Here is a 24,697-nt window from a genome sequence, read left to right as displayed (position 1 = left end):
CAATTTGTCCAAAAAGTGCCATGAATCTTTTACAAAAGATGGATCATTGTTTATAAGAGGCCCCAAAACAGCATCTATGACTAAAGAGACTCCCTCTGTGATAGAATGAGGTGAAGAAACTATAGGTCTAAACGGGGGATTTATTAAATCCTTATGGGTTTTTGGAATCCCAAAAATAACCTCTATTTTAGGTTCTTGCACAACACAAAAATCATATAGTTCAAAACTGATTTCTCCTGACATGAGTGCCTCATATAAATGAGAATGTATTAGTCGAAAACGTTTATGAATGTCATAAAGGGTAACCTGCTCGTATTCAACTGTGTTGTTTAATATTTTTAACATATTGATGTTATATATTTCTTGATCCATAATAACTATGTTTGATCCTTTGTCACTTTTCATGGATCTAAACTTGCTACTTAAAGTTTTTAAATCTCTTAATGCCTTCCTTTCATCAAAACTTAAATTGTCATGAACATAACTTTTAGATCTTAACATTTTATCAATGTCTTCAATACAAAGTTCTTCAAATACTTTGATTGTATGGTGTAATCTAGATGTATAGCTAGATGGCTTAATCAAAGCATTATTGATGTCTGGCAAATCATGCATTAAATAAGATAAATTCAACTTCCTGGCAAATTTTTTAATGTCAATGATAGTTCTACTGTAGTTTGCTCTATTGTTAGGACCAAAATTCAGACCATACTTTAAAACTTTAATTTCTGTGTCAGTAAAAACACGTTTAGTTAAATTAATAACGCTGAAACTGTCCATTTGTTCAGTCAAGCTTTGTCCCCCGACGAGTTGGACCCCAAAAAAGTCCGACTTCTAGTTAACACAGTTGTTTTATTATTGTTGGTAAACTGATTCTTTTTGTTGACTGAAGAATCAGTAAGAATAATGCTTGATTTATTTTTACAAGCTTTGTCTTTGTCTGGTTTGTTGGAAAAATTGTCAACAACAGAATCTTGTTGGTTTCTATCAGTAACGCCGCTGTCTTTGTTGTTATCAAACAATATCTTGTCAACTGACAAGGTAGACGCCACATTTTGAATATCTAAACCGTTGTTCTTATCAGAACCATTTGTCGCTGAAGCAAAATTGTCAGTTTTAAATACAGAGACAGCAGCGCTGTATGTGCGCTTATTAGTAAAGTTAGTCCCCTGCCCTTTACCACTGTTGCTTCGGTAATTTAAGGCAAAGTTGTCGTATGCAGATTTGTTTTGATAAGAGGTGATGTCACGTTTCAATTTTGACTGTTTCCTGTTAGTTACTTCAGTTGAATGCTGATGAACCTCTTGCGATAAATAATGAAAAAATGTACTGAAATTATCAGCTGTAAGCTTGTTTTTGACAATAGCTTCAATATTAGCAATTTCGTCCCTTAACAAACCCATTTTATAAACATTGTTGTCAATTAAAAGTTTAAGAAAGTGCAAGCCAGCTTCATTGAAAAAGGAAACTAAAGTTTCAAACATGGGGTGGCCTAAACCAACACCGTTCGGGCATTTAAAAAAACATAGCCCCTTTGGGACAATGCCTAGTTCAATACAATGAGAAAAATAACAATTCTCTAAATCAAGCGATTTGTACCTTTTGAGCAGTTTTAAAAGATGCTCTCGTTGGCTGTTGAGTTGTTCGTTGTTAACTTCGTGAAAACCCTGGCCAGACGCACTGAAGGGATTATTCCTTTGGCTTAATAGGTGCTCACAACTTGCATCTCCACCATTACGAGTGCGAAATGGCAAACGCTGTTTCTTTGCTCCACGCTCATTTTCCCTCTTGTAAAGGGCTGCCCAAATCAATAACTGTGTCCAACTCCTGAGTGAACCCAACTGGACTAGAAGCTTGCATTGCATTGTCAGGTCCGCTGGCTTTAGCTACTAAAAACTTTAAAGAACTTTGGATGTCAACTAAAGTAGCTATGAGCAAGCTGTTCACTTTGTCTGCCCCCGATGTAGGTGTAGAATGAACAGTCAAATTAAGCAAAGTGTCGTGTGCAACCTCCACCATCACAAGGCTGTATTGAACAAATAAATACAATGTAGCCACAAAACACAAGTGAAAACGAAATGGCAGGAGGAACTGAACAAAGTAAAATCCACAAACTGCAACCAAACTATCAATTAATAAATTTTCATCATAACCCCTTTGTAAAAACAATGAGGCAATAAATTGAAATTCGTGTACTAAATCTTGTTCTCTGGTAGTCATGCGGCTAGCTCTAATGTATTGTCCCCTAGGAATATTCCTGATGACATGTTTCGGATGCCCACTGGAATAATGCAGATATCCATTAGTGAAGGTTTCCTTCCTAAAGATCTTACTATGGAATCTATGTTCAGTGCTATCCCACCATAAATGGATGTCTAAAAAGTTAACTGCCAAACCCATGTCACCTTTGGTAAATTTTAGATAACCAGGTTGGGAGTTAACTTCTAGAATAAAGGCTTCAACAGTATCAATACTGCCATCAATGATGAAAATTAAATCATCAATGTATCTACAGTAAAAATTAATGTGAAATTTACTCATCAAAATAGGAATGCATTCAAGCTCTCACTATGCCATGACTAAATTCGCATAAGCAGGTGCCACCGGAGAACCCATGGCGACACCTCTTTTTTGTTTGTAATACCTGTTATTAAATAGAAAGAAATTGTTGTCTAGGAATTTCTAACAATCTGCAAATTGTAGATATGACACTATTGTTGAAATATTTCTTTTTAAATAACAAACTACGTATGGCTTCTACACCTTCATCGTGCGGAATACAGGTGTACAATGAAATAACATCCATAGTAAAAAGGACATGTCTGTCCGAGTCAAAAACCCCACTTTCAGAAAAAATTCTCAATTTGTCCAAAACGTGCTATGAATCTTTAACAAAAGATGGATCATTGTTTATAAGAGGCCCCAAAACAGCATCTATGACTAAAGAGACTCCCTCTGTGATAGAATGAGGTGAAGAAACTATAGGTCTAAATGGGGGATTTATTAAATCCTTATGGGTTTTTGGGATCCCAAAAATAACCCCTATATTAGGTTCTTGCACAACACAAAAATCATATAGTTCAAAACTGATTTCTCCTGACATGAGTGCCTCATATAAATGAGAATGTATTAGTCGAAAACGTTTATGAATGTCATAAAGGGTAACCTGCTCATATTCAACTGTGTTGTTTAATATTTTTAACATATTGATGTTATATATTTCTTGATCCATAATAACTATGTTTGATCCTTTGTCACTTTTCATGAATCTAAACTTGCTACTTAAAGTTTTTAAATCTCTTAATGCCTTCCTTTCATCACTGTGGTTTTCTGGGCAGGGGCTGGGGTCGGGATGTGAATATCTAGTGAGATTAGTTTATGGTCTGATCTTACCAGTGAGGTATACACTTCTGGTCTGGAACATAGAGTCCCCATGTTGGTGATGATCAGGTCCAGTATGTTTTCCCCTCTTGTGGGAGTGGTAACAAGTTGTTCCATAGCATTTGAGTTTATAAATTCTAGTAACCTTTTGGCTAGGGTGTTGGAGCTAGAGTAATGCTCCCAGTCTATGTTTGGGTAGTTGAAGTCGCCCAATATAATGGTGTTTGGAGAGACCTTCATATTTTCCAGTGTTCTCAGGAAGGCCAAGTGGGGTTCCTGGGTTTGAGAGGATGGTCTGTAACAGGCTATAAACTGGAAGGCAGTTTTACCCACTGTTAGTTGCACATGGATAGTCTCTGATGCTTCGTGTTGTGCCACCAACCTGGAGGTGTGGGTATCTTTGACAAATATTGATACTCCCCCTCCTTTTGTGGTTCGGTCCAAGTTTTGGGGCCAAAAAACATGGTATGAGGTATAACCTGGTAGTGCTGGGGTGCTCTTGGGAGCCTTGAACCAGGTTTCTGTTACTGCACAGATATCGATGTTCTCCATGCTAAGGAGAGTTTCAAGTGCATGCATCTTGAGGTTTAGACTTCTGGCATTGAGTAGCATTACTCTTAGTTTCTTATCCCTTGTGATACCTATGGAGGTGGGTTTGTCTTCTGAGCCTTGCCTAAAAAAGGCATGATGGGGGTGGCAAGAGCCTTTGCCAATATCCAAAAGCCCAGGGGTGACAGGTGCAAGCCATCCCTAGCGAAGCATCGTGGCTTGTTGAGCATGTCATCCCAGGCTGACAGGCATTGGATCCCCTTTGAATGACACCAGTACTTAAGCCAATTGTTGAAATTGATCATCTTGTCTTCATATTGTGGCATCATTCTTTGTGAGGGTAAGATGCTACTCAAGGTCAGGGTCATACCGGCCTGGGCTACATGCTCAGAGAGCTCCTCTATGTCTCTTTTCATGTAGTCCAGGGAGGTATGTCTCAGGTCATTCACACCAGCATGGACAATGACTGAGTCATATTTGTACTTGCCTTGGAGTGACCTGAGTGCTTGTGTTATGTGGCGGATCCTAGCGCCCGACAGGCAGCTCACCGTGACCTTCTCCTTGTTCAGCCTGGTGAGCGGGACATCAGTGTGCCTGACGATAGAGTCACCTATTACAAGTGTATCAGGTGTGTTGTTTAGCCTTAAGGACTGTGACTGTTTGGCACACTGGCTTTGTGAGCTATGTGTTGCACGTGTTTTGTTTTGGGGTAGCGGTTGCTTGGGTGTCTGCTTTAGAGGTCTCTGTTGCTTAGGCAGATTTTTATTTAGAGTCTCCGAGTATGTTTTTGTGTGTTTATGTGTTTGGTTTGCTGTCGTGGTAGGTCTGTGTGAGACTGGAATTGTAGTGTGTGGTTTCCTTCTCCTCCTGACAGGTTACGCCAGTACTGAGTTGAGAGAGCTTAGCCTCCAGTTTGGCTATATGGTTGCATCTCTCACATGTGTTGGAATTTGCTGGGAGGAGGAGAGAGTTGTCTGTGTACATGAGGCAGTTGTAACATTGCGTCAAGATTCCCAGATTTACCAGTTGGACCGGAGAGGAGATTGACAACTGACCTTTGGACAAGCTAGAATAGTATTGGGAATTCCTTTATAATTGAAAAAAGGGCCAATGGGGAACAAGGTACTCAAGAGGAATTTGTGAGGGTGTAGTGCTTTTAATTTTTTAGTGCTGACTTATATAATTGCTTTAGTGAGCAAGTGCCAGGCTTTAGAGTAGGAATAGGGTGTTTATTATGAGAACTAGATCAGTTCTAAGGGAAAAAGTGAAGAGCAGACTTTGTGGAGCTGAGAATGGTTTAAACACAATTAAGTGGCATTGCCCGATGCTGCGCTATGTGTAAAATCGCGCAAAGCCGCGCTAAAGCGGGTTTTATACAGGGGGGACTTGAAAGAGCTAGAAATTGGCCCAAAATGGCCAATAGACTACCAGATTCTTGTGCTGGGAACACTCCTCCAGGGATAGATAGGCTGCTGTAAGCTCCCCACTGCCACTGGTGAACAAAGAATCCTCCCTTTATCCAAGAAAGGAAATGGGCAACACAGGAACTTTCCAAAAGTCCAGAATACAGCAAAGCCTGTATTTGGACTACTCTAGGTCAGGAAAGACGTGAAACAAGGTTAATTTTTTTTTCTTTTTTGCAACAAACAGCAGGAAAATGCAATAAATATGTAACACAGGCTAGCGCACTTGAGTGTGTAGCCTCAACAGGTAAATGCAACAAACAGGGCAAACTTTAAAAGTGCAGGTGCAAAAACAACTTTAAACAGTTTAAAACAGTTCAAGAAGCAGAAATTCTTGCAGTTTAGCTAGATCGGACAGTCGCCCAGGTAGTAGCAGCAAAAAAAAAAACACTTTTATCAGGTTAGCAGTTGCTCTTTTAGCCTCTCTGCTGCTAGCACCACTCTGCAGGACCACGAGGAGCTTGGCTGAGTAGTAACAAGCGCAAAAAACGCTCCAAAGCCATAATACAAAGGAAAACACAGACTCATTTGTATATTTACTCTCATGCACAGATACATAGAATATATTCACTCTTTTAACTGTTAATATACATATCAAGCACCTTTTCATAATTTACAGCACGTACAGTTATATGTATGCACATCCATGTAAATATATTATGCATATATAAGCAGATACAATATACACAAATATGTAATTTTAAATTGAGGCATCTTTTAATTATACTTCCTTATTCTATTACTGTCATCCTTTCACCCATGTTATTAAATGAGATTTAAATGTTTTATGATACATGATCTTGATATGTATTGGTATTATGGTGTCTGAAGGTTAATGTACTATAGTAGGATTAATTAGAAGAAATGACTATATAAAATGTCTTGATCAAATAGAGACATTTGAAATCCATTATTTCTCGGATAATTTTGATATATTCAGAAATATATAATATCATTCTTTATTATTAACATTTCCAACTTTATATTTCTATGACCTTAAATATTAATATTTGTCAGATTAATATTTTATATTATTTTTCGTTTTATCTTGACTTGAGTGTGCTCTAAACAGTTATATTTAATAACATTATTTTAAATTAAAAAGCAGTAACAATTGTTTAACTTGATGACATTGAGATGGGTTTGTTGGTGTGTGATTTGTATGATTATATCATCAAATCAGGGAATTCTCATTCCATTAATGAAGGTTTGAATGTATATAAATTTGAACTTTTGTTTTTTTTTTGTATCTGTCCATAACAATTATTAGTAAATAAATACAATGTAGCCACAAAACACAAGTGAAAACGAAATGGCAGGAGGAACTGAACGAAGTAAAATCCACAAACTGCAACCAAACTATCAATTAATAAATTCTCTGGTAGTCATGCGGCTAGCTCTAATGTATTGTCCCCTAGGAATATTCCTGATGACATGTTTCGGATGCCCACTGGAATAATGCAGATATCCATTAGTGAAGGTTTCCTTCCTAAAGATCTTACTATGGAATCTATGTTCAGTGCTATCCCACCATAAATGGATGTCTAAAAAGTTAACCGCCAAACCCATGTCACCTTTGGTAAATTTTAGATAACCAGGTTGGGAGTTAACTTCTAGAATAAAGGCTTCAACAGTATCAATACTGCCATCAATGATGAAAATTAAATCATCAATGTATCTACAGTAAAAATTAATATGAAATTTACTCATCAAAATAGGAATGCATTGAAGCTCCCACCATGCCATGACTAAATTCGCATAAGCAGGTGCCGCCGGAGAACCCATGGCGACACCTCTTTTTTGTTTGTAATACCTGTTATTAAATAGAAAGAAATTGATGTCTAAGATAATTTCTAACAATCTGCAAATTGTAGATATGACACTATTGTTGAAATATTTCTTTTTAAATAACAAACTACGTATGGCTTCCACACCTTCATCGTGCGGAATACAGGTGTACAATGAAATAACATCCATAGTAAAAAGGACATGTCTGCCCGAGTCAAAAACCCCACTTTCAGAAAAAATTCTCAATTTGTCCAAAAAGTGCCATGAATCTTTAACAAAAGATGGATCATTGTTTATAAGAGGCCCCAAAACAGCATCTATGACTAAAGAGACTCCCTCTGTGATAGAATGAGGTGAAGAAACTATAGGTCTAAACGGGGGATTTATTAAATCCTTATGGGTTTTTGGGATCCCAAAAATAACCCCTATTTTAGGTTCTTGCACAACACAAAAATCATATAGTTCAAAACTGATTTCTCCTGACATGAGTGCCTCATATAAATGAGAATGTATTAGTCGAAAACGTTTATGAATGTCATAAAGGGTAACCTGCTCGTAATCAACTGTGTTGTTTAATATTTTTAACATATTGATGTTATATATTTCTTGATCCATAATAACTATGTTTGATCCTTTGTCACTTTTCATGGATCTAAACTTGCTACTTAAAGTTTTTAAATCTATTAATGCCCTCCTTTCATCAAAACTTAAATTGTCATGAACATAACTTTTAGATCTTAACATTTTATCAATGTCTTCAATACAAAGTTCTTCAAATACTTTGATTGTATGGTGTAATCTAGGCGTATAGCTAGATGGCTTAATCAAAGCATTATTGATGTCTGGCAAATCATGCATTAAATAAGATAAATTCAACTTCCTGGCAAATTTTTTAATGTCAATGATAGTTCTACTGTAGTTTGCTCTGTTGTTGGGAACAAAATTCAGACCATACTTTAAAACTTTAATTTCTGTGTCAGTAAAAACATGTTTAGTTAAATTAATAATGCTGAAACTGTCTATTTGTTCAGTCAAGCTTCGTCCCCCGACGAGTTGGACCCCAAAAATGTCCGACTTCTAGTTAACACAGTTGTTTTATTATTGTTGGTAAACTGATTCTTTTTGTTGACTGAAGAATCAGTAAGAATAATGCTTAATTTATTTTTACAAGCTTTGTCTTTGTCTGGTTTGTTGGAAAAATTGTCAACAACAGAATCTTGTTGGTTTCTATCAGTAACGCCGCTGTCTTTGTTGTTATCAAACAATATCTTGTCAACTGACAAGGTAGACGCCACATTTTGAATATCTAAACCGTTGTTCTTATCAGAACCATTTGTCGCTGAAGCAAAATTGTCAGTTTTAAATACAGAGACAGCAGCGCTGTATGTGCGCTTATTAGTAAAGTTAGTCCCCTGCCCTTTACCACTGTTGCTTCGGTAATTTAAGGCAAAGTTGTTGTATGCAGATTTGTTTTGATAAGAGGTGATGTCACGTTTCAATTTTGACTGTTTCCTGTTAGTTACTTCAGTTGAATGCTGATGAACCTCTTGCGATAAATAATGAAAAAATGTACTGAAATTATCAGCTGTAAGCTTGTTTTTGACAATAGCTTCAATATCAGCAATTTCGTCCCTTAACAAACCCATTTTATAAACATTATTGTCAATTAAAAGTTTAAGAAAGCGCAAGCCAGCTTCATTGAAAAAGGAAACTAAAGTTTCAAACATGGGGTGGCCTAAACCAACACCGTTCGGGCATTTAAAAAAACGTAGCCCCTTTGGGACAATGCCTAGTTCAATACAATGAGAAAAATAACAATTCTCTAAATCAAGCGATTTGTACCTTTTGAGCAGTTTTAAAAGATGCTTTCGTTGGCTGTTGAGTTGTTCGTTGTTAACTTCTTGAAAACCCTGGCCAAACGCACTGAAGGGATTATTCCTTTGGCTTAATAGGTGCTCACAACTTGCATCTCCACCATTACGAGCGCAAAATGGCAAACGCTGTTTCTTTGCTCCACGCTCATTTTCCTCTTGTAAAGGGCTGCCCAAATCAATAACTGTGTCCAACTCCTGAGTGAACCCAAATGGACTAGAAGCTTGCATTGCATTGTCAGGTCCGCTGGCTTTAGCTACTAAAAACTTTAAAGAACTTTGGATGTCAACTAAAGTAGCTATGAGCAAGCTGTTCACTTTGTCTGCCCCCGATGTAGGTGTAGAATGAACAGTCAAATTAAGCAAAGTGTCGTCAGCAACCTCCACCATCACAAGGCTGTATTGAATAAATAAATACAATGTAGCCACAAAACACAAGTGAAAACGAAATGGCAGGAGGAACTGAACAAAGTAAAATCCACAAACTGCAACCAAACTGTCAATTAATAAATTTTCATCATAACCCCTTTGTAAAAACAATGAGGCAATAAATTGAAATTCGTGTACTAAATCTTGTTCTCTGGTAGTCATGCGGCTAGCTCTAATGTATTGTCCCCTAGGAATATTCCTGATGACATGTTTCGGATGCCCACTGGAATAATGCAGATATCCATTAGTGAAGGTTTCCTTCCTAAAGATATTACTATGGAATCTATGTTCAGTGCTATCCCACCATAAATGGATGTTTAAAAAGTTAACCGCCAAACCCATGTCACCTTTGGTAAATTTTAGATAACCAGGTTGGGAGTTAACTTCTAGAATAAAGGCTTCAACAGTATCAATACTGCCATCAATGATGAAAATTAAATCATCAATGTATCTACAGTAAAAATTAATGTGAAATTTACTCATCAAAATAGGAATGCATTCAGGCTCCCACCATGCCATGACTAAATTCGCATAAGCAGGTGCCACCGGAGAACCCATGGCGACACCTCTTTTTTGTTTGTAATACCTGTTATTAAATAGAATGAAATTGTTGTCTAAGATAATTTCTAACAATCTGCAAATTGTAGATATGACACTATTGTTGAAATATTTCTTTTTAAATAACAAACTACGTATGGCTTCCACACCTTCATCGTGTGGAATACAGGTGTACAATGAAATAACATCCATAGTAAAAAGGACATGTCTGTCCGAGTCAAAAACCCCACTTTCAGAAAAAATTCTCAATTTGTCCAAAAAGTGCCATGAATCTTTAACAAAAGATGGATCATTGTTTATAAGAGGCCCCAAAACAGCATCTATGACTAAAGAGACTCCCTCTGTGATAGAATGAGGTGAAGAAACTATAGGTCTAAACGGGGGATTTATTAAATCCTTATGGGTTTTTGGGATCCCAGAAATAACCCCTAGTTTAGGTTCTTGCACAACACAAAAATCATATAGTTCAAAACTGATTTCTCCTGACATGAGTGCCTCATATAAATGAGAATGTATTAGTCGAAAACGTTTATGAATGTCATAAAGGGTAACCTGCTCATATTCAACTGTGTTGTTTAATATTTTTAACATATTCATGTTATATATTTCTTGATCCATAATAACTATGTTTGATCCTTTGTCACTTTTCATGAATCTAAACTTGCTACTTAAAGTTTTTAAATCTCTTAATGCCTTCCTTTCATCACTGTGGTTTTCTGGGCAGAGGCTGGGGTCGGGATGTGAATATCTAATGAGATTAGTTTATGGTCTGATCTTACCAGTGAGGTATACACTTCTGGTCTGGAACATAGAGTCCCCATGTTGGTGATGATCAGGTCCAGTATGTTTTCCCCTCTTGTGGGAGTGGTAACAAGTTGTTCCATAGCATATGAGTTTATAAATTCTAGGAACCTTTGGGCTAGGGTGTTGGAGCTAGAGTAATGCTCCCAGTCTATGTTTGGGTAGTTGAAGTCGCCCAATATAATGGTGTTTGGAGAGACCTTCATATTTTCCAGTGTTCTCAGGAAGGCCAAGTGGGGTTCCTGGGTTTGAGAGGGTGGTCTGTAGCAGGCTATAAACTGGAAGGCAGTTTTACCCACTGTTAGTTGCACATGGATAGTCTCTGATGCTTCGTGCTGTGCCACCAACCTGGAGGTGTGGGTATCTTTGACGAATATTGATACTCCCCCTCCTTTTGTGGTTCGGTCCAAGTTTTGGGGCCGAAAAACATGGTATGAGGTATAACCTGGTAGTGCTGGGGTGCTTTCGGATGCCTTGAACCAGGTTTCTGTTACTGCACAGATATCGATGTTCTCCATGCTAAGGAGAGTTTCGGGTGTATGCATCTTGAGGTTTAGACTTCTGGCATTGAGTAGCATTATTCTTAGTTTCTTATCCCTTGTGATACCTATGGAGGTGGGTTTGTCTTCTGAGCCTTGCCTAAAAAAGGCACTATGGGGGTGGCAAGATCCTTTGCCAATATCCAAAAGCCCAGGGGTGACAGGTGCAAGCCGTCCCTAGCGAAGCATCGTGGCTTGTTGAGCAGGTCATCCCAGGCTGACAGGCATTGAATCCCCTTTGAATGACACCAGTACTTAAGCCAATTGTTGAAATTGATCATCTTGTCTTCATATTGTGGCATCATTCTTTGTGAGGGTAAGATGCTACTCAAGGTCAGGGTCATACCGGCCTAGGCTACATGCTCAGATAGCTCCTCTATGTCTCTTTTCATGTAGTCCAGGGAGGTATGTCTCAGGTCATTCACACCAGCATGGACAATGACTGAGTCATATTTGTACTTGCCTTGGAGTGACCTGAGTGCTTGTGTTATGTGGCGGATCCTAGCGCCTGACAGGCAGCTCACCGTGACCTTCTCCTTGTTCAGCCTGGTGAGCGGGACATCAGTGTGCCTGACGATAGAGTCACCTATTACAAGTGTATCAGGTGTGTTGTTTAGCCTTAAGGACTGTGACTGTTCGGCACACTGGCTTTGTGAGCTATGTGTTGCGTGTGTTTTGTTTTGGGGTAGCGGTTGCTTGGGTGTCTGCTTTGGAGGTCTCTGTTGCTTAGGCAGATTTTTATTTAGAGCCTCCGTGTATGTTTTTGTGTGTTTATGTGTTTGGTTTGCTGTCGTGGTAGGTCTGTGTGAGACTGGAATTGTAGTGAGTGTGGTTTCCTTCTCCTCCTGACTGGTTACGCCAGTACTGAGTTGAGAGAGCTTAGCCTCCAGTTTGGCTATATGGTTGCATCTCTCACATGTGTTGGAATTTGCTGGGAGGAGGAGAGAGTTGTCTGTGTACATGAGGCAGTTGTAACATTGCCTCAAGATTCCCAGATTTAGCAGCTGGACCGGAGAGGAGATTGACAACTGACCTTTGGACAAGCTAGAATAGTATTGGGAATTCCTTTATAATTGAAAAAAGGGCCAATGGGGAACAAGGTACTCAAGAGGAATTTGTGAGGGTGTAGTGCTTTTAATTTTTTAGTGCTGACTTATATAATTGCTTTAGTGAGCAAGTGCCAGGCTTTAGAGTAGGAATAGGGTGTTTATTATGAGAACTAGATCAGTTCTAAGGGAAAAAGTGAAGAGCAGACTTTGTGGAGCTGAGAATGGTTTAAACACAATTAAGTGGCATTGCCCGATGCTGCGCTATGCGCAAAATCGTTCAAAGCCGCGCTAAAGCGGGTTTTATACAGGGGGGACTTGAAAGAGCTAGAAATTGGCCCAAAATGGCCAATAGACTACCAGATTCTTGTGCTGGGAACACTCCTCCAGGGATAGATAGGCTGCTCTAAGCTCCCCACTGCCACTGGTGAACAAAGAATCCTCCCTTTATCCAAGAAAGGAAATGGGCAACACAGGAACTTTCCAAAAGTCCAGAATACAGCAAAGCCTGTATTTGAACTACTCTAGGTCAGGAAAGACGGGAAACAAGGTTAATTTTTTTTTCTTTTTTGCAACAAACAGCAGGAAAATGCAATAAATATGTAACACAGGCTAGCGCACTTGAGTGTGTAGCCTCAACAGGTAAATGTAACAAACAGGGCAAACTTTAAAAGTGCAGGTGCAAAAACAACTTTAATCAGTATAAAACAGTTCAAGAAGCAGAAATTCTTGCAGTTTAACTAGATCGGACAGTCGCCCAGGTAGTAGCAGTCAAAAAAAACACTTTTATCAGGTTAGCAGTAGCTCTTTTAGCAACTCTGCTGCTAGCACCACTCTGCAGGACCACAAGGAGGTTGGCTGAGTAGTAACAAGTGCAAAAAACGCTCCAAAGCCATAATACAAAGGAAAACACAGACTCATTTGTATATTTACTCTCATGCACAGATACATAGAATATATTCACTCATTTAACTGTTAATATACATATCAAGCACCTTTTCATAATTTACAGCACATACAGTTATATGTATGCACATCCATGTAAATATATTATGCATATATAAGCAGATACAATATACACAAATATGTAATTTTAAATTGAGGCATCTTTTAATTATATTTCCTTATTCTATTACTGTCATCTTTTCACCCATGTTATTAAATGAGATTTAAATGTTTTATGATACATGATCTTGATATGTATTGGTATTATGGTGTCTGAAGGTTAATGTACTATAGTAGGATTAATTAGAAGAAATGACTATATAAAATGTCTTGATCAAATAGAGACATTTGAAATCCATTATTTCTCGGATAATTTTGATATAATCAGAAATATATAATATCATTCTTTATTATTAACATTTCCAACTTTATATTTCTATGACCTTAAATATTAATATTTGTCAGATTAATATTTTATATTATTTTTCGTTTTATCATGACTTGAGTGTGCTCTAAACAGTTATATTTAATAACATTATTTTAAATTAAAAAGCAGTAACAATTGTTTAACTTGATGACATTGAGATGGGTTTGTTGGTGTGTGATTTGTATGATTATATCATCAAATCAGGGAATTCTCATTCCATTAATGAAGGTTTGAATGTATATAAGTTTGAACTTTTGTTTTTTTTTGTATCTGTCCATAACAACAATTATTAGTACTTGTTTATTATATTTTAAGCTAAGTCATCTTAAATCAGTACATTTCCATGTTGTTATGAAAGTTGACATGTTATTGTCTGTTATTAAACATCAATGGACTTAATAACCCACTGAAGAGAAGTAACTTAAACACATATTTAAAACTGTATAGAGCTCATTTAATTTTCTTACAGAAAATGCATTTGTTATCTGAAGATGTATATAGATTGATGTTAAAAATGATTCAACACTTGTGAGCTCTCATTTTAAATAAAAAAGGAGAGGCACTCTTATTCTTTGGAGAAATTCATTCATTACCTATGCCTAAAATATTAAATCCCTATTCAGATAAAAATGTGATGATGGGTTTAGCGGTAGTAGAAATTAACAAAAAAAACACCTATGCTTTTGCAAATACTTACTGGATATGTGAAATTGGAACCAAAGTTGTTAAGAAATATTTGGATTGCATAGCCTTATATACAAAAGGTGAACTGGTTATTGCAGGAGATTTTAACTCTATTCTTTCTAGTAAAAATACAGCTACTGAAAATGTTCCCAAGCTATCCTCAGTAGCTAAACAGTAAGATTGTTTTATTAATTTTCAACATTTAAGAGATATCTATGATGTTAAATCAACCAACTCTCTTAACTTTACACATTATTCTTATAGATTTGGCACCCAGACAAGCATTGATAAAGTTTCTACTTTAGTAGTTTATCTACTAAAATTGAAGATGTATTGATAACTTCATGTCCTTTATCTGCCCACAATGATATTACATTTATGTTAACATTAAAGAGAAGTAATTAGATTTCCTATCAGAGACATGCTGCTTATGTAGTAAAATTAAAATAATTTAAAAAATGGTGTCTAAAAGAAATAGATCAATACATTGATATTAATAATAATGGAGATGTTTCAGAAGTAATTCTGTTTGATTCTTTAAATGATTATCTATATGGAACAATTAAAATTTGGTACATATGTAAAAAATGAGTGGGAGTTGATGCCTTGATGTACTTCATCATTTAATATTAATAAATCTGGAAAAATTAAAAAGACAGACTTACTCAATAACCCCAAAAAGTTTACACAGGTTGGCTGTTAGATGTAAAAAAATAAATAAATACTAATCGTATTAAAGAAATAATTTCCAAACAAGGTGATAAAAATAAACAAAATGACTGATTTAAAAGACATACTAGAAAGCTTTGGGAAATATTATGAATAAAATTATAACAAAGAGACAGACTTAGAAATCAGCAACATAATCCATGACATTTTGAAAGACAATATAAAGTTTAAATTAACCAAGGAACAAAGATACAAAATTGAGAAGTCATTCTCTTTAACGGAGTCAAAAGATCAGATTAATAATCATAAACCAAATAAATCCCCTGATCTTGATGGTATAATCCCAGAATTACACAAATTATTCCTAGGGAATATTTTAAATATCATATTAAAAGTTTTTGAACTAGTTAAACATGTCAATCACCCCCCTCCTAGAAATATTCCCTGATACTTCATTTCTTGAAACAAAATATTCTAACGTATCTTCTTTTTAATGTCCTATTTTATTATTAAATGTTGATTATAAAATATTTATGTCTATTCTTGCAAAAAGATTGAACCTTATTAGGCTGGGTTTAATAAATGATGGTCAGTCTGGTTTTATACTACATAGAAAGGTTCTGGATAACATAATTAGGCTTAATACTTTAATAGATCTGTCTAATAACAAAAAAGAACTAATAAGTCTATACATAAATAAGACTTTTGATTCTTTTAGCTGGAATTATTTATACAAAGCACTTAAACAATATGAATGTTACCTAGATTATATAAATCTTATAACTAATCTATTTAGTAACTCATTCTCTTTTATCAAAATTGGCTCTTTTCTTTCAAGCTCTTTCAAAATATTGAAAGGTACAAAACAGTGTTGTATTCTTTATTATCTGCTCTAGCAATTGAACCTTTCACAAACTTTATTAGATCTAATAGCAAAATTCAGGGATTCTCGGTAGATGAAAGTTATTTCTGTAAAATTCAGTTATTTGCAGATGACATTTTAATGACAAGTGGTGATGTTGAAGCTTCAATAGAAAATTTAACTAAGTCTATTAATTACTTTGAAAATAATCAGGTTTAATGTTTAATCCTGATAAAACAGAAACTTGACTTATTAATAAAAAGTTAATATTTATTATTTAAGAAACTATAAACATTTAATTTGGAATAATTCACAAATTAATTATCTTGGAATTATAATTAAGTCTACTGTAAAAGACTTAATATCAGTAAAGTATAGTTATAAATTTTAAAAGGTTCATGAATTCTAATTATATAGTTAAAGAGTTATTGTTTTTATTATTCTCTATATCAAATACTGTGGGTTGTTTGGGAACTTTTAATATAAACAAAATGCTACACCTTAGAGATGCAAATTTAATCTTTTGGCATCAATTCTTAATTGGAAATAAATCACACAATCCAGTTTATCTTCTTGCAGGACATTGTTTAGAAAATAATAATTGGTTGATTATTTAATCTTGTTAAAAATATGTTAGTGATAAAATCAAAATCTCCATGGATTTTCAAACAAAATGTATTCCAAAGATACTTGAGGTTTTTTTTTTCAGAATCAATAGCAATTCAAATAAGAATAAATCATGAATATCGACAATTTATAAAATAATAAGAGAAGAGTTTGGTTCCATAGATTCATTATTTTGGAATTACTAAAATAAGATTAATGAGAAGGCCTTTTCTGATAAAGATAAATGCTTAATTATTAAATCTGTGGGGAAATCTAGTTCTTCTCTTTATTGAAAAATATATATATTGAAATTTCTTCACATACCTTTTTTAACTCCACATAAAATTGCTTTAATATATTACTATGGGAACATTAATTGTTGGAGGTGTAATGAAGTCTCTTATGCAGATTGGTTCACCTGATGAATCTGGGCATCCTAAGGCAATGTCACAGCTGCTTCATATACACAGACAACCCTTTCCTTTTACCACATGACACCAAAATCTGCAAGAGAAGCACTTACACAGCCAAACTTGAGGCAAAGCTCTCTCCAGCCATGACTGGACTAGACAGTCAAGAGGAGAAGGTAACAACCTGCAACATCTCACTCACCACACATAAACCCACCACACCTGCAACTGCAAATTCCACACATAGATACACAAAAACATACTTGGAGGCTCTAAATAAAAATCTGTGGAAACAAAAGAGACCTCCAAAGCAGACACGCAAGCAACCTCCACCCACAAACACACCGCAACCAACACATAGCCTCCAAAACCAATGTGCCACACAACCACAGCCCATAAGGCATAACATCATACCTAACACACTTGTAATAGGGGACTCCATAGTCAGGCACACTGATGTCCCACTCACCAGGTTGGACAAAGAGAAGGTTACTGTCAGCTGCTTGTCGGGCACCCGAATCTGCCACATCACACATTCACTCAGGTCACTCCATAACAAGTACAAATATGACTCTGTCATTGTCCATGTTGGTGTGAATGACCTGAGATGTACCACCCTGGACTACATGAAAAGAGACATAGAAAAGCTCTCTGATCATATAACCAAGGCAGGTATGACCCTAGCCCTGAGTAGCATTTTACCTTCACCAAGAATTATACCTCAGTACAAGGAAAAAAAAGATACATTTCAACAAATGGCTAAACTTCTGGTGTCATTCAAAAGGGATCCAGTATCTGTCTGCCTGGGATGACATGCTCAACAAGTCACGATGCTTCTCCAGAGATGGCTTGCACCTGTCACCCCCTGGGATTCAGGATACTGGCCAAGGCTCTTGCCACTCCCATAGTGCCTTTTTTAGGGAAGGCTCAAAAGACAAACCCACCACCATAAGAAGTACCAGTGACAAAAAAACTGAGGGTAATACTGCTCAACACCAGGAGTTTAAACCTCAAAATGCACTCACTCAAGGCCCTTCTCAAAATGGAGAACATCAATATTTGTGCAGTAACTGAGACCTGGTTCAGAGCTCAAGAGAGCACCCCAGCGGTTCCAGGCTACAGCTCATACCACACATTTCAGCCACAAAACCTGGGCCAAAACACCAAGGGAGGAGGCATATCTATATTCATCAAGGATAACCACACCTCCAGACTAGTTGCAAATTATGATGCCTGAGAGATCATCCAAGTGCAACTGACAATGGGCAAAACTGCAATCCAGATTGTAGCTTGCTACAGATCACCATCCCTGCCCTAGGACCCCCACTCCTCGTTCCTCGAGGTACTGAAAAACATGAGGGTCCAACCAAACACCCTAATAATGGGTGATTTCAATTACCCAAACATCAACTGGGAAAACTACTCAAGCACTAATATCTTTGCTCAGTGCTTCCTGGAATATATTAACTCAAATGCCCTGGACCAGCTTACTAGCACCCCTACAAGGGGCAACAATATACTGGACCTGGTCATCATCAACATGGGGGACAAGTGCTCCACACCCGAGGTAAATCCCTTGTTGGTTAGATCAGATCATAAACTCATCATTCTCGATATCCACATACCACTCCCCCCCCCCCAAGGAACCACTGTGAAAAACTTCTCCAAAGCAAACTTTATGCTGCTTAAAACAGAGGTGGCAAACTTCATCACCCCCATGCAGAATGACAACTTGGTCAAATCTGCTTTAGCCTACACAAAAGCACTCTACAAGCACTTACATGAGTGCATGGATCGTGCTATCCTGAACAAAACCAAGACCAATTCCTCCAAAAAAAAGGAAACCAGTCTGGTGGATCCTGGCCATAAACAAGCTCTATAATAGAAGAAAGAAATTATTACAAAAAAGAGTAAAAACCCAGGAATGGAGGAGCACCCTAACCAATCTTAGCAAAAAGCTAAGATCCCTTATAAAATCCTCAAAAGTGAGCTTTGAAAGAAAAATCGCAACAGACACCAAAGACAACCACAAAGCATTTTTTGGCTATGTCAAGAACCTAAATGGAAACTCTCAGATCTGCTCTGAGCTACAGCATAATGGTTCAAAATTCACAGAACCAACTGATATCGCCAATATACTGGCAGATAGGTTCAGTGCAAACTTTACCCCACTCTCACCCCCTAAAGGGCCCATATCTATACCAGAAGATTGCCCTGCTCCCATAATCATGGGCACCCAGGTGAAAATGGCACTTTCTAAAGCAAAGAACACAGCATCCATGGGACCAGACAGCATCCCAGGCTATGTGATACATGAACTCCAAAATGAGCTAATCCCTCACCTGAATACCATGTTCAACCACAGCCTCACCTCAGACTATGTGCCCACTGAGTGGCGCATAGCAACAGTTATCCTGCTTCACAAAGGAGGAGCCACCACCGACCCTGGGAACTATCGCCCCATAAGCCTGACGAGCCTCGTCTGTAAGGCCATGGAGTGCATCATCACGGAACTCATTAACAACAACATTGGGAACCTACAAACCCTAGACCCTACCCAGTTTGGTTTTGTAAAGGGCAGGTCATGTCTCCTAAACCTGGTTAACTTCTTTGAGATGGTCACCAAAGCAATTGATGAGGGAAAGGTGATCCACACGGCATACCTTGACCTTGCAAAACTTTTGATACTATTCCCCACTCGGGAGTTATAGACAAACTCACTAACCTATATATAAACCTTTACATCACAAAATGGGTTGCTAACTGGCTCACAGACAGAACCCATACAGTGAAAATAGGAAACGCTAGGTCCGACTCCAAACCTGTGACAAGTGGAGTAACCCAGGGCTCAGTCTTGGGACCTCTCCTGTTTGGTATTTATTTCTCCTAAGTACAAGCAAACACAGAGGGACTATGGCTAACAAAGTTTGAAGATGACTGCAAACTGGGTGCCATAATTGAGACTCCTGCTGACATAGATACCCTTCAAAAGGGGCTCACTGAAACAGATACATGGTGCCAAAATCATGGCCTCAAGCTAAATGCCAAAAAGTGCATTGTCATCCTCTTCAGGAAAAACCAAGTGCCTACGAATTACCACATTATCACTTAACACAGAGAGTGTGGTAAGAGACCTAGAGACCCAAGTGGATAGTAACCTCTCCTTCGATAACCACATTGCTAAAGTGGTTAGAAAATCCTTCTACATGACCCACCTTATCACGAAGGGGTTTGCATCTAGAAAAAGGGAAATTATTGTCCCCCTCTGCTCATCACTCATTAGACCCATTATTGAGTACAATGCCCCAGTCGGGATGTACCTTACTAGACACCTGCAACAACTGGAGAGGTCTCAAAAATACATCATCAAGAGGATAACAGGCCTAAAACATATGCCCTATGCCATCAGGCTAAAAAACTTCGACTGTACTTGGTTGCATACTGGCTGCTCAGAGGTGATCTCTGCCTAACATACAAGGCTATGTCTAACCCCGAATTGCTGGAAATGCTCCACCTAAGGAAAACCCAATCTACCCAAGCTAGGGACCTAAACCTGACCTCAACAATAAACAGGACTTGTTGGATGGATAGATTTGTGTCCCAAAGACTGTCCTTGCTCTAGAATAAGGTCCCCATATATGTGAGGCAGAGCTCCTCATTAGCACTCTTTAGGAAGAATTTTGATGAGTGGATGGGGAACAGGAAATTCACCCCAGGAATCACTTCTGTGGCTCTGCTCGATAGAGGTGCAGTTAACTAAACCACTTGGGAGGCACAAGCCGAAACAGTTTGGCTAGGCTTAATTATGCCCTAGGGCCAATAGACTAGTACCTACCTATGAACCTATGAACCTATGTGGTATTGGGTTGTAAAATAATAACTCCTTTTTGGGTTGAATTTAGATATTTTGCCAAAGCTTTGTGAACAAATACTTGTATTATTTCTAACTCTTGATCTTATTGCTCCAGTTCCAGATTCTATTCCTAGGGGGCAGGTGCCGCTCCTCTGGTCCATTTTAGCTATAGCAAGAAAAATAGTCTCAAAAAATTGGAACTGTAAAGCTACTCTTTCTTTAATTAAATTCATTAATTTAGCAAAAAAAGTCTGTAAAAAAGAATTGTCAACTACCAAAATGAGAACTTTTTATATTACTCACCAGTTTAGATATTGGTCAAAATTAAGTTATTTGCTTGATAAAGGTTAATGATTTAGTTTTCTATGTTTGATTTTATTGTGGACATCTTTAAATAGTTATGTTTTTGTTCTATTTATCTTTAAATAATTTTGTACAATCTTTGTTTTAAAATTAATAAAAAGTTTAAAAAAGGGGATGGCACAGTAAGAATATGAAAATAGACGTATGGTACTTCACATGACTGCACTGAAAGAAAAGGAAGAGAGGAATAAAGGGATATGCGGATATACAGGTCTTAGAGGTGAGGTAAAAAGGTGTAGACAGAAAATAGGGGACATGAAGAGGAGGATGTGAATGGTAGATAAAGGCAGCAAAGTTCTGACAGAGATTAACATGTTTTATTCTGTTTAAAGAAAGGTGGCTTGTAGGGAATTCTAAAATGCATTAGCTGATTGAGTTGGGAAGATGGTTCTTCTGACCTGGCAAAAACAGCCTGTGTTTTGTGAAAAGGGATAGGAAAAATATGAAGGGGGGTGCTCAGAGGTTAGCTGCAAAACTCGCAATCAAAAGAGAGGCCAATGGTCTCCTTCTTTACAGAACTGCCTTATGTATGTTAATATGTAAAGACATGAGCCTCATTAATGTTGCTGAACAGATATCAGAAATGATGGTTTTGTCTTACAGTCTTATGCATACTGTAGTCCTTAAATAAACAAGAAAATAACTCAGTAGATGTGGTACAAGGTGATGTGGAGTAGTTGAAAATGTGAAAAAATACAATGAAGTATTAGTTATAATGTTCTTTAACCACCCTAGAACAGAACCAGGTTGTGGCACAGGCTGAGATTAATATCTAATGCTGAAATACATTTTTATTCTGTTACCAGCCACATAGCACTTGGTATCCTTAGCCACTGTAGTAACTTCATCCTCACAAATAATGAATTATTATTCAACAGAAGTAATTCTGTTTGTGGAAGATGCAAATATTTAACAAATATGGAGGCCTCACTCTCCGCCCCCAAAAAAACACAGACTGTGAGCAACACTATTTTTAAAAATGGTGACATCAAGGAAATCAATCTTATCTATTGCAAATTCTTTTTAAAATTAAGAAAAGGCAGTGTGTTTGAGGCATAAGAATAAAATTAATTTAAAAGACAGTAAAATCTAAAATTTTTAGAAATACAGCTTTGAGTATGTTTTGAACGTACTGATACTGTTATTAAAGACACTAATGATTTTTACAGCAGTTGTATGATGTAACACTGACAGAGAATGTAATAAATTGTTCTTTTGCCACTCTTGATGAGGATTCATTGTTTACTGTGATACCTAACGATACAGGTGTGTGATATGTGAAAGAGTTCTTACTTGATTTTCCTAAGTATAATCAATTGCTTATAAATATGTTATGCTAACTTCTGATGCTCATTTTGAATAATAATTTAGTTATGTATATATGAGAACTTGAGTTCATCTTATCACATGAATATAATGATTTTAGAGATTGTTGCATTTTATCATCACTTTGTCAATGATTTGTTCTTTGTATGGTGAGGAAATGCTGAGTATTTTAATGAATTTCATTCTTATGCCTCAATCACACTGCCTTTTCTTAAATTTAAAAAGAACGTTGCAGTAGATAAGTTTGATTTCCTTGATGTCACCATTTTTAAAAAATAATGAGGATGCCTTACAAACTATGTTATATAAAAACATGTGAAACATAATTCATATTTACATAGAGGGAGTATGCATCCACATTTTACATTCAACAATGTTGTGTAGAATCAAATGACTAGAGTTTCTAAGTTGAATACATTAGATGAGATGATGAGCACACAATTAGAAGATATGATGACCGATTTTAAAAATAGAGGTTATGCAACTTGTAACATTCCACTTTTATGTGATAAAGTTAAAAAGCAAAAGTATATGGTCACAAAACCTGTATTTTTGATTAGATCAGTGGAGACTAAGGAGGTTCATGATGTTTCAGATAGACCCAGATGCCTTTTGACATATAACAAAAACACAGTATTTGTCAAACAGATTATAGATACATAATGGCATAGTTTGCAAGATCTTGTTGATGACATTAGCTCTCCATGGGACCTGACAATATATGTAGTTGTTTAATAAGCAGTACTAAATAAGTCTTGTCTTTACTAAATAAGTCCTGAGTAACACAAGCTTTTGACAGTGGTCATGCTCTCCACATGGTGTACCTTGAACAGGCCAATGCATCTGATACCAGCCTCCATGCTAGCATAGTTAGTAAGCTTAATGCCTTACAAATAGATTCCTGTGTAGTAAGATAGACAGCAAATTGGTCAAAAAACAGAGCCCATACAGTAAAGGGTACCATGCCTTATCAGAGAGTATGAAAGTGACCAGTGATATCGCACAGGGCTCTTTGCTGGGACTGCTTTTGTTTGGCATTTAATTTTCTGAGTTTCAGACCATGAACCAAGACCTCAGGCAAACCAAGTTTGCAGATGACTGTAAATTGGGAGTTGTTGTCAATTTCCCCTTTGAAGCAAAAGCCCTTCAGCAGGGAATTACATTTATAAATACTTGGTGTACTAATGGGCTCAACTTAAATGTTAAAAAGTGCTATATTTATTTATTTATTTCAGTTTGATTACCAGGGAGGTCCATTGGGCTTGGGGGCCCGTTTTCAGTGGAGGCCGAGGGAGAAAAGCTCCATGTGTTTAGTTACATACAGTTACATACAATTTATAAACAAAATTATATAAACATTTGAATAAAAAGTAACAATAAAAGTTTCAGAGACTGTTGTATTACAAATAATAGTAGTCAGAGACTGAGAAGTAAAAGAAAAAAATATATACTGTCACATTTGGTAAACAAACACACCCCCTGCATACAACATAGACAACACACAACTGCAAAATGAAAATATTGTTAAAGACCTTGGAACCTGGGTTGATAAATCTCTCTCCTTTGATTATCATGTAAAAATAATAGTTGGAAAGTTTTTCTGCTTAGCACAGCTAACTGTCAAAGCAATATCATCCAGATCTAAAGAGGTCATTTCCCATTGCATTCATCACTGATTAGGCCAATTATTACATAAAATGCTCCCTTTGTGATGTACCTCTGTAGACATATCAGACAGCTAAAATGACCCCAGTGGTTCCTAAGTAAAAAGATCACTGGCATAAAATCCCTAAACTACAAAAAAAAAAAAAAAAAAAAAAAAGACTAGAAGCAATCTCTCTTTATTCAGTATCTTGCAGACTTCTGAATGGAGATCTATGCATTGTCTTCTGTGCCATTAATGACTCAGTGGTCCTGGATCTCTTTTATCTCCACAAATCAAATAATCCCACAAATACCAGAAACGGGAATCTGAATTTTTATCAACAAATAAATAAAACTTGGTGGCAAGATAGGTTCATCATGCAGTGCCTTCCCCACCTCTGGATTTGACTCCTGTGGGTCCTTTGTTGGGCATACATGAATGCAGATAAATACGGCTTTGCTGCAAGCATCATAACACAGTGA

The sequence above is a fragment of the Protopterus annectens genome, chromosome 4.part1 (assembly GCF_019279795.1).
Source record: "Protopterus annectens isolate FY-2018-M chromosome 4.part1, PAN1.0, whole genome shotgun sequence".
NCBI lineage: Eukaryota > Metazoa > Chordata > Ceratodontiformes > Protopteridae > Protopterus > Protopterus annectens.
This window is presented reverse-complemented; position numbering follows the sequence as displayed.